This window comes from Harpegnathos saltator, unplaced genomic scaffold (genome assembly GCF_003227715.2).
Source record: "Harpegnathos saltator strain DR-91 unplaced genomic scaffold, Hsal_v8.6 scaffold721, whole genome shotgun sequence".
In the NCBI taxonomy this organism is placed as follows: Eukaryota; Metazoa; Arthropoda; class Insecta; order Hymenoptera; family Formicidae; genus Harpegnathos; species Harpegnathos saltator.
This window is the reverse complement of record NW_020230562.1, coordinates 11687-19804: the sequence shown is the minus strand read 5'-3', so window position 1 is coordinate 19804 and position 8118 is coordinate 11687. Positions and strand designations below refer to the sequence as shown.

The following is an 8118-nucleotide window of genomic DNA, read 5'->3' as shown; positions in this document are numbered from 1 at the left end:
GGAATGAAGATTAGATTTCGACAAATCAACGAACTTCGGTTTTGATTTGCTTTATTCCGATTGGTCAAATTCAATCTTCAATCCGCAATCTTGATCTTCATCCGTAGTGTGACATGGGCTTAAGAATTTCCCGATTAAGCCAGCGGACACGGTGCTTGTTTTCGTGTTGGATTGCTTGCTGGATGAAAATACTGTTTCTGATTGATGCATTTCGAAATGCACCAATCAGAACGCAAGTATTTTTAACCAGCAAGCAATCCAGCACAAAAACAAGCAACCGTGTGCCGCTGGCTTTACTTGTGCCTGTGTCGTCTGTCTGCTCACTGGTGGTAGAGACAAGTTAAAGCGATTCAATTGTTATCCTTCTCTTACTCATATATATATATATATATATATTATATCATTTTCACTATAGTCTGTTTTAGTAGTTCGGATATTAAACAGACTCAAATCACAGACACAAACCTCGTATCGTTGCCGAGACATCGAGTTAGTTGACGTCTATTTTCTCAGGGGGATATCAGGACAGACATATAGCAGACACCGGGCTTTCGCCCGGTGGCCGCTCTCAGGTTTCTCTCTGGTCGTTGCAGTTGTTGGCAATTGTTCACTGCGACATTGGCTATCCTGTCTATAGTTTGTGTGTCGCGATATTACATACCTGCCTCGTTTATCCATTTCATTGCTATCAACTAGTTCTGACATTTCGGCACAGTAGAGGATTTACGTGGAAATTGTTTCCTCGTCTGGTATCGAAGTAAATCCGCGAAGATGAACAGGCTCTTTGGACGCGCTAAACCTAAAGAACCTCACCGAGTATACGGACTGTATCGCTGGGGTAAGGGCGATTTATTGATGTCACCAAAGACAAATAGATAAATTCTTTCCTAGTCATTTATTTATTTTGATATTTCTGATATTATATCGACGAAGACTCGTGTCATCTGCATTAAACAGTGTGTAATAGAAAGTTGTATGACCTGCTACAGCAGCAAAGGTCTGTTTTGCAAATGTCACCTTTTTCTAGGTTGACAGTAGAGCAGACTCTGCGGAGAAGAAGATAGCCAGGCTAGATGCAGAGCTGAAGAAATATAAAGACCAAATGCTGAAAATGAGAGATGGTCCAGCTAAGAATACAGTAAAGGCCAAAGCTCTGCGTGTATTGAAACAGCGAAAGATGTACGAAACTCAGGTGGACAACTTGCGGCAACAGGCGTTCAATATGGAACAGGCAAACTATGCGACTCAGACGTTGAAAGATACTCAGGCAACTGTGGTTGCTATGAAGGAAGGTGTCAAACAAATGCAGAAGGAATTCAAAAACATCAATATTGATCAAATTGAAGTAAGCTGGTAATTTACTAACAATATGATGTTAAAGGCCTACTTAATATTGTATGGATCGTTTCTGTTATTTGCAGGATCTACAAGATGATTTGGCAGATATGTTAGAACAAGCTGATGAAGTACAGAAGCAATGGGTCGTAGTTATGGAATGCCAGAGATTGATGATGATGAACTTGCAGCTGAACTGGAAGCTCTTGGTAATGATCTAGCTTTGGATCAGGATACTAGCTTCTTAGATGATGCTATTAAAGCACCTAGCGCACCAGATAAAGAACCTGGGGCAAATTCTGTCAAGAACAAGGTCTGTTTTGGAATAATAATATTTATTAGTAAAGTTTCCAATTGATGAAATAAGATTAAACTTACTTTTATATTTACAGGATGGTGTGCCGGTAGACGAGTTTGGATTACCGCAAATACCTGCTAGTTAAGTTTGAGCGCATCAAAAGTTGAACAAATAAGAAAGTGTAAGCTTTAAAGTACTTGCGTGTATGCCCAGACACAATTTTCTGCAGAGACACAAAGCTTTTCTGATCTATACTCCAAATACCCAATTCAAATAACGTTCTAAGATTTTGTTGACAAAATTCACGCAACAGATATATTTAGTTCTGTACTAATAAATTTTGTTATACTGGTCTTTTAAAGCTAATATTTTTATTAAATTAGAATTATGTTGTACATATATAAATAAGAAGATTATAATAAATATCGATAAATATCGAGAATTTCCTGTGATACGTGCGAGCGGTATGAGACACTCTCGTGCTCCACTTCCGATTTCTTACAAGATTATTAAATCACTTGCAATCTAGAGATATCTGTTTCTCCTATACGTCGTACTTCCATGTAACGTTCACATAAATCGAGCATGCATTCTTTGCTCTCGTCGAAATGTGTCTCGTCAAATCCATGTACCTGCGTATAGTGGTGAACGTATGCCTAAAATATAATTTCATAATACTTGACAATTATGCAACAGACTAAACTTTTATTAAGGAACTTTTGCACGTTTATTCGTTCGTTAGCAGGAAAAAAATACCTCAGAGACAAAAACACCATTTTGCTTGTTCACTAAAGCAATATATTGTTAGTACCTTTTTCCTATACAGTTTCGAAAATTCTTGTACTATATCTTCGAATAATAAAGATATACTGGACGAATTGAGCAGACACAGTAGTGATGAAGTATGTCCTGCTGGAGGAATAGAACATAATCCTATTTTATGCAGTCCTTACTCCAGGAAGTAAATTGTACCTTATTTTGAAATCTATATAAAAGAATAAATATAGTCATATAATGAGACGATTATCAAGCGGTACACAAATTTGAATTCAACAAAGGCAGATTAAGTACCTTTCAACATTCCGCTTCATATCGGTCAAAGTGATATTTCCCCTTGCAATATGTGCAGCAGCAAGAATCACGGAGGTGCGTTGTAGAGGGTCCAATTTGATCAGTTGATTACTTCGCGACCATGCATTGGTGAACAGTTCATCCTGCAATCTTAAAAATTATCACTGATGTCTCTGCATTTATGGTTTAAGATGAAAATCTATAGGGAAGATGTAAATATATACTTTGTCTCTTGCATGTTGCACACATTTGGAGCAGCTAAAGTTACAGGGCTAATACTGCTGAATATATAATGCAACTTTGGATACGGCACCAAATTTGTGGCCACTTCGTTCATATCCATGTTTAAACTTCCCGGAAATCTGGATCCACTAAAAGAAATTATTATATGTTCGTAACGTCAAATGTTGTGTAGTGGTTTCACAAAAAATGTTCTCACCTGGTCAAGTGTAAAAGCATATTGACGATAATGCTGTTCATATCTTGAAACGGTTTGCACGATGCATTGTAAGTTATTTCACTAGTATTCTCTCGTTTGTTTGTTTGCGCACTACATATATCCAAGAGTGCTTTGTTCTCTATAGGAAAGACACAAGTGGCGTGTTCCACAAGCTCTCGGGTCGCAAAGTATAGTGTTGTAAGGTGCTGTTATAACATCTTGCATATTTGCTGGATACACGCAAGTCACGAGCCTGCAATATTAATACTGTAAATGTACAGTTTCTCAATTTATTACCTTGCAAATATTATACACATATAATTACACTAATTTAATTAAAAATATTCATTATAAAATAATATACCTTTCCACATGAGGATAATTATCCTCTAACAGTTTTAAAGTTGCTGTACCTAATCCAGACCCAGTACCACCTCCTAAGGAATGCATCAACAAAAACCCCATCAAGTCGATCACATTTTTCAACCATGTGTCTTATACTTTCCTTCAAATGATTGCGATACTCCCTACAGTGAATATGGTATCCTATTGCCCTAGAGATTAAATTTTCTAAGATTATTATAATATATATTTCCACATCTTTGTTTATATTATAATCCCAAAATAAATACGTTGTGTATAATTCACCAATTATTCCCAGATCCTGGATAATTTGTTACAAAACAAGTTTGATCAAACAATCGACGCAATGGACCTTGTTTAAACCTACATACAACACTATCCTCCATGTCTATTAGAACACTCTATTAAAAGAAATAAAAAATTCTACTAAATTTGAGGAACTTATTTCTTATTATGTTGCTTTTAAGGAAGCTGGAAACCAACTCTAGAGGACCATACATACCCTGGCTTTAACTTTAGCTGCATTTAAGTCAGCTATATTTTGAAAATGCATACTGTCAGCATTATCTGGGACATGAAAAAAACTGGAGAATCCTTCAGACATATCCTTGATGTGTTTAACATGAGTTCGTTGAACTTTGAGCATATTAACATTACCAGTAGTCTGGATGCCGTATTCATGTAAAGTCAAAGGCCAGAAAGCTGATCCTATCTGATTCCCACATTGGCCAACTAAAATACATAAAAAGAAATTTGAAATTTGAAGAATTTGTAATGTATATTAAAATCTTAAATGTTGTCACATTATATATGCTTACCTTGTATTGTAATGAATTGACTCATTATATCCAGATTCTAAATCATCCACATATACATATGAAACAGTTGTTATTAAGTTGTAAAAATTTTGAAGATCGAAATTATATATTATTTTCTATAAACATTTGTTATTTCTGCATCTATCAAATAGACCTAAATCAATAGTAAGTTTCTACAAATAAGATATTGTTTGATTCACTTTTAAATCTTATTAATTAAACAACAATTCATGAAATTACAAAAAAGTTAAATTAAAAGCCAAAAGCGTTCACCTCAAGTGCTATCTAGTGACACTACGTAAAAACTCGTAAGGCACATCCGAGTAAAAAATGGATTAAAAATGATGACAATACAATGATTAAGAAAGCATTCTGTAGCTTAATATTTCTAATTTCCAATAATGTTATTAGATACAACGTTTATACTGACTTGTTATAATATAATAGTACGCGGTATGTCTTCCTTCATTGAATTGTTAAACGTTGAAACGATCAGAGAAAATAAGGAGATAGGTCACGGGCCGCTTTTAGCCGAGCCTAAAGTCTCTAGATTTATAAAGTACCGCAATCCTCCGCCATTTCGGCTCCAATAACGCGGTACATTCAAAACGCACAGATATGGTATTTTGTAAATAAAATAGGAAAATTGTTCGTGATATTAAATAATGTTTTTATTGATATTTTTTGGTCTTGTTAATATAAGATTTCATCGCAACGCTTCTACTATTATATACAGTTTGGTGCTGAACGGTCAAATTGTCCTTTTTGAGCGAGAAATAGATACGTGCTATTACAAATGTTTTTAATAGTTTAAAAACAATTATTATTAATATTATTATTATTATTAATTATTATTATTATTATTCTAATATATGATGTGTTACACACGATTATAACTCATTAACTATACCCCACAAATTACAGCTCTTGCTGGCAATGTATCTTTGCCAATTAATCGCAACCATTCATTGCGTCTATTGTTATTCCTAGCAGGGTTGGGAAAGTTACTTTTTAAAAGTAACTCGTTACCGTTACCATTACTTTCGGTAAAAAGTAACTCGTTATCGTTACTCGTTACTGATCTTAAAAAATAACGCGTTACCGTTACTTGAAAGTAACGATATTTTATTTCGTTACTTTCCGTTACTTTTTTTGTTGTAAATCCAGGATTATAAGAAAGGTGCTAAGACAAGATATAAATCGGACATAAACGATTAGAAATATATATATATATATATATATTTAAATATTTTTATTATTTTATGTTATTAAGTGTTGTACTTAATGAAAAGTTTCTTAATTAGTGGATATGAATTTAATATTTAGACATTAGTGCCTGTTGACTTTAAAAATCTTTGCCATTCATCATAGGCAGATTTCTCATTTGATGTTTGCTATTTAAAATTAAAAAGGTCATCGTTATTATTGTGTTTATCAGACATCAAAAAATTTTTAATTGAAGGAATTCCTTATAAATCTTCTAAATACGTTTGCGCAAGTTTTCACTTATCTCCAGCTAACCAACTCAATTTGGGATGCAAACAGCTGGCAATTATCAATTCTTCTTTTTCGAATGTAGTACAAAACCTAAAGTTAAATCAATAAAATTAAATATGAACATATTGATTTTTCTTTTTGATCAGATGAATGTTATTTGATGAACATATGTATTAACCAAATTACACCAACTTACCTTTCTTTTAAACCTTTCTGTGTAGCTAAGGCCAATGGATGACAATATGTGAGTCCATCTTTATTGGTTATCATTAAATTCAGCATAAAACAAAAAATGCATAGAAATTAAATACAATTAAGTTTAATTTTATAAAAATTAAAAAGTAACGATTAAAGTAAGGACGTTTTGTTACTCGTTACAAAAAAAATGTATCGCCGTTATTTTTTCGTTACTGACACCAAAAAGTAACGGCGTTACCTAATCGTTACTCAAAAAAGTAACGATACCAGTAACGGCGTTACAAGTAACGCGTTACTTCCCAACCCTGATTCCTAGTACCTGTCGGTAAACGAAATAAGCGAAAACCTTTTTCGCTATGATTTGTATATCCATCCACGCAACACCCTGGCATGTTTTTCAATGTTCCTCTTCAACAAGCATTCCTTGTGTCAAACACAACTCACGTTAAGCCCGTATCAGACTACGGATTGGGATTGAGTATTGGATTGAAATTTAACCAATCAGGAGTAAGTTTACTATACTTGAGATTATTTTCTCTTTTTCAATTGGTCAAATTTCAATCTAATCTCAATCCCAATCCATAGTCTGATACGGGCTTTAGATAAATTGCACTTAATGTGTAGATACATTATGAAAGTTGCACTATGTACACTTTTTAACGCCATTTTGGCTCCAAATTCTTATACATTGAGTCTTATGGATTGCAGTACTTTATAAATCTAGGGACTTTAGCCAAGCCCAGTGTGAGGCGCCCTCTGTACAACCATGCACATGAACGATGCCAATGTCACGACTCTTTTCTGATTTCCCCCACCATGCACGCACGCATAGCCGGCGCAGTCTATCCGTGTGAACCACGCGCTTGGCAATCGTCGGCGCGCCGAGCGACAGAGAGATAGCATTCCCTCCTTCTCGCTCTCGTGTTCACTCAGCGACACGAGCGAAAATATCTTTCCCTCTTTCTTGCTTTCGTTCTCGCTCAGCGACGCGAGAGCGAGGCTAATTCTTTCTGGGCTATAATCTGATAAGGGCTACTGCCAAACTTGGGGTCACTGATTTTGACGAGCTTTAGCAGAAATATAGTACAGGTTCAGCAAAAGCTACTGTTAACCGGAGACGATGTAACACTCAAGCATTTGGGAGAAATTACAAGTTGAAATTTCGAGATTTTAACTGTGCGCTGTTACCTTAATATTGGGTTGGCAACTAAGTGATTGCGGATTTTAAATGAGAATGAATATTCAAAATTTTAAATTTGCTTTTTAAAATTTTTTTCAATGCATGTATGCGCTACATTGAGTGCTTCTCTGCAATATCACGTGTTGTGCTATGACGATCTGAATCGATAATGACCTTGATATGGGTCTCATCGACTTCAACTGGACGGCCAGATCGTTGAGCATTTTTCAATGAAAAATCACCAGAACGAAATCTGGCAAACCAATTTTGACACTGCTTTTCTTTCAAGGCTTCATTCCCATATACGGCACATAACTTCTTGTGTGCTTGCGATGCGTTCTTGCCTTTTCGGAAATAATACAATAAAATATGTCTGAAGTGCACGTCTTGCTCTTCCATTTTTAAATTGGGATAAAAAAAAACTAAAGAACTAATCGATATAATTTTTGTACTAAATGAAAGGTAGAAACAATAAGAAAAGGTCCAAACAATAAGACAAAAATATAGGTTAGGTACTTTGAACACGTTAACGAAACAAAAGAAAGTGTAAAATCCATCTGTCGACAAAATCCGCAATCACTTAGTTGCCAACCCAATAGTATTACTAAAAAAGAATATGTAAGCCCACATTACTGCTCGATGGAAACTGAGATGGTCGTGGTTTCTTCCATTAGGAGAAAATGATAAACAAATGTCGAATAAGTCACTTATAAAATGGAATTATTTGATATTGGTTTATATTTCCTAATAAAGAATGAGAGGATGTAAGGAAAGGAAGAAGCAAACATAAAGGGAATAATAATATCGTGCAAGCGTTAAACAAAGTATACAAACAAAGAAGAAAATGCGATATTAAAATACACAAAAACAATTACAGCTACAGTATTACATTCACAGTTGCAATAATGCATGCATTTGC

The 8118-nt window shown here is 34.8% G+C and overlaps 2 pseudogenes; one reads left to right on the top strand and one right to left on the bottom strand.

Moving 5' to 3' along the window:
- The first annotated feature begins 587 nt into the window (after positions 1 to 587).
- On the top strand, positions 588 to 1963 carry LOC112590137 (charged multivesicular body protein 5-like; annotated as a pseudogene).
- Positions 1964 to 2001: 38 nt separating this feature from the next.
- Positions 2002 to 4819, bottom strand: LOC112590136 (tubulin epsilon chain-like; annotated as a pseudogene).
- Between the last annotated feature and the right edge of the window lie 3299 nt (positions 4820 to 8118).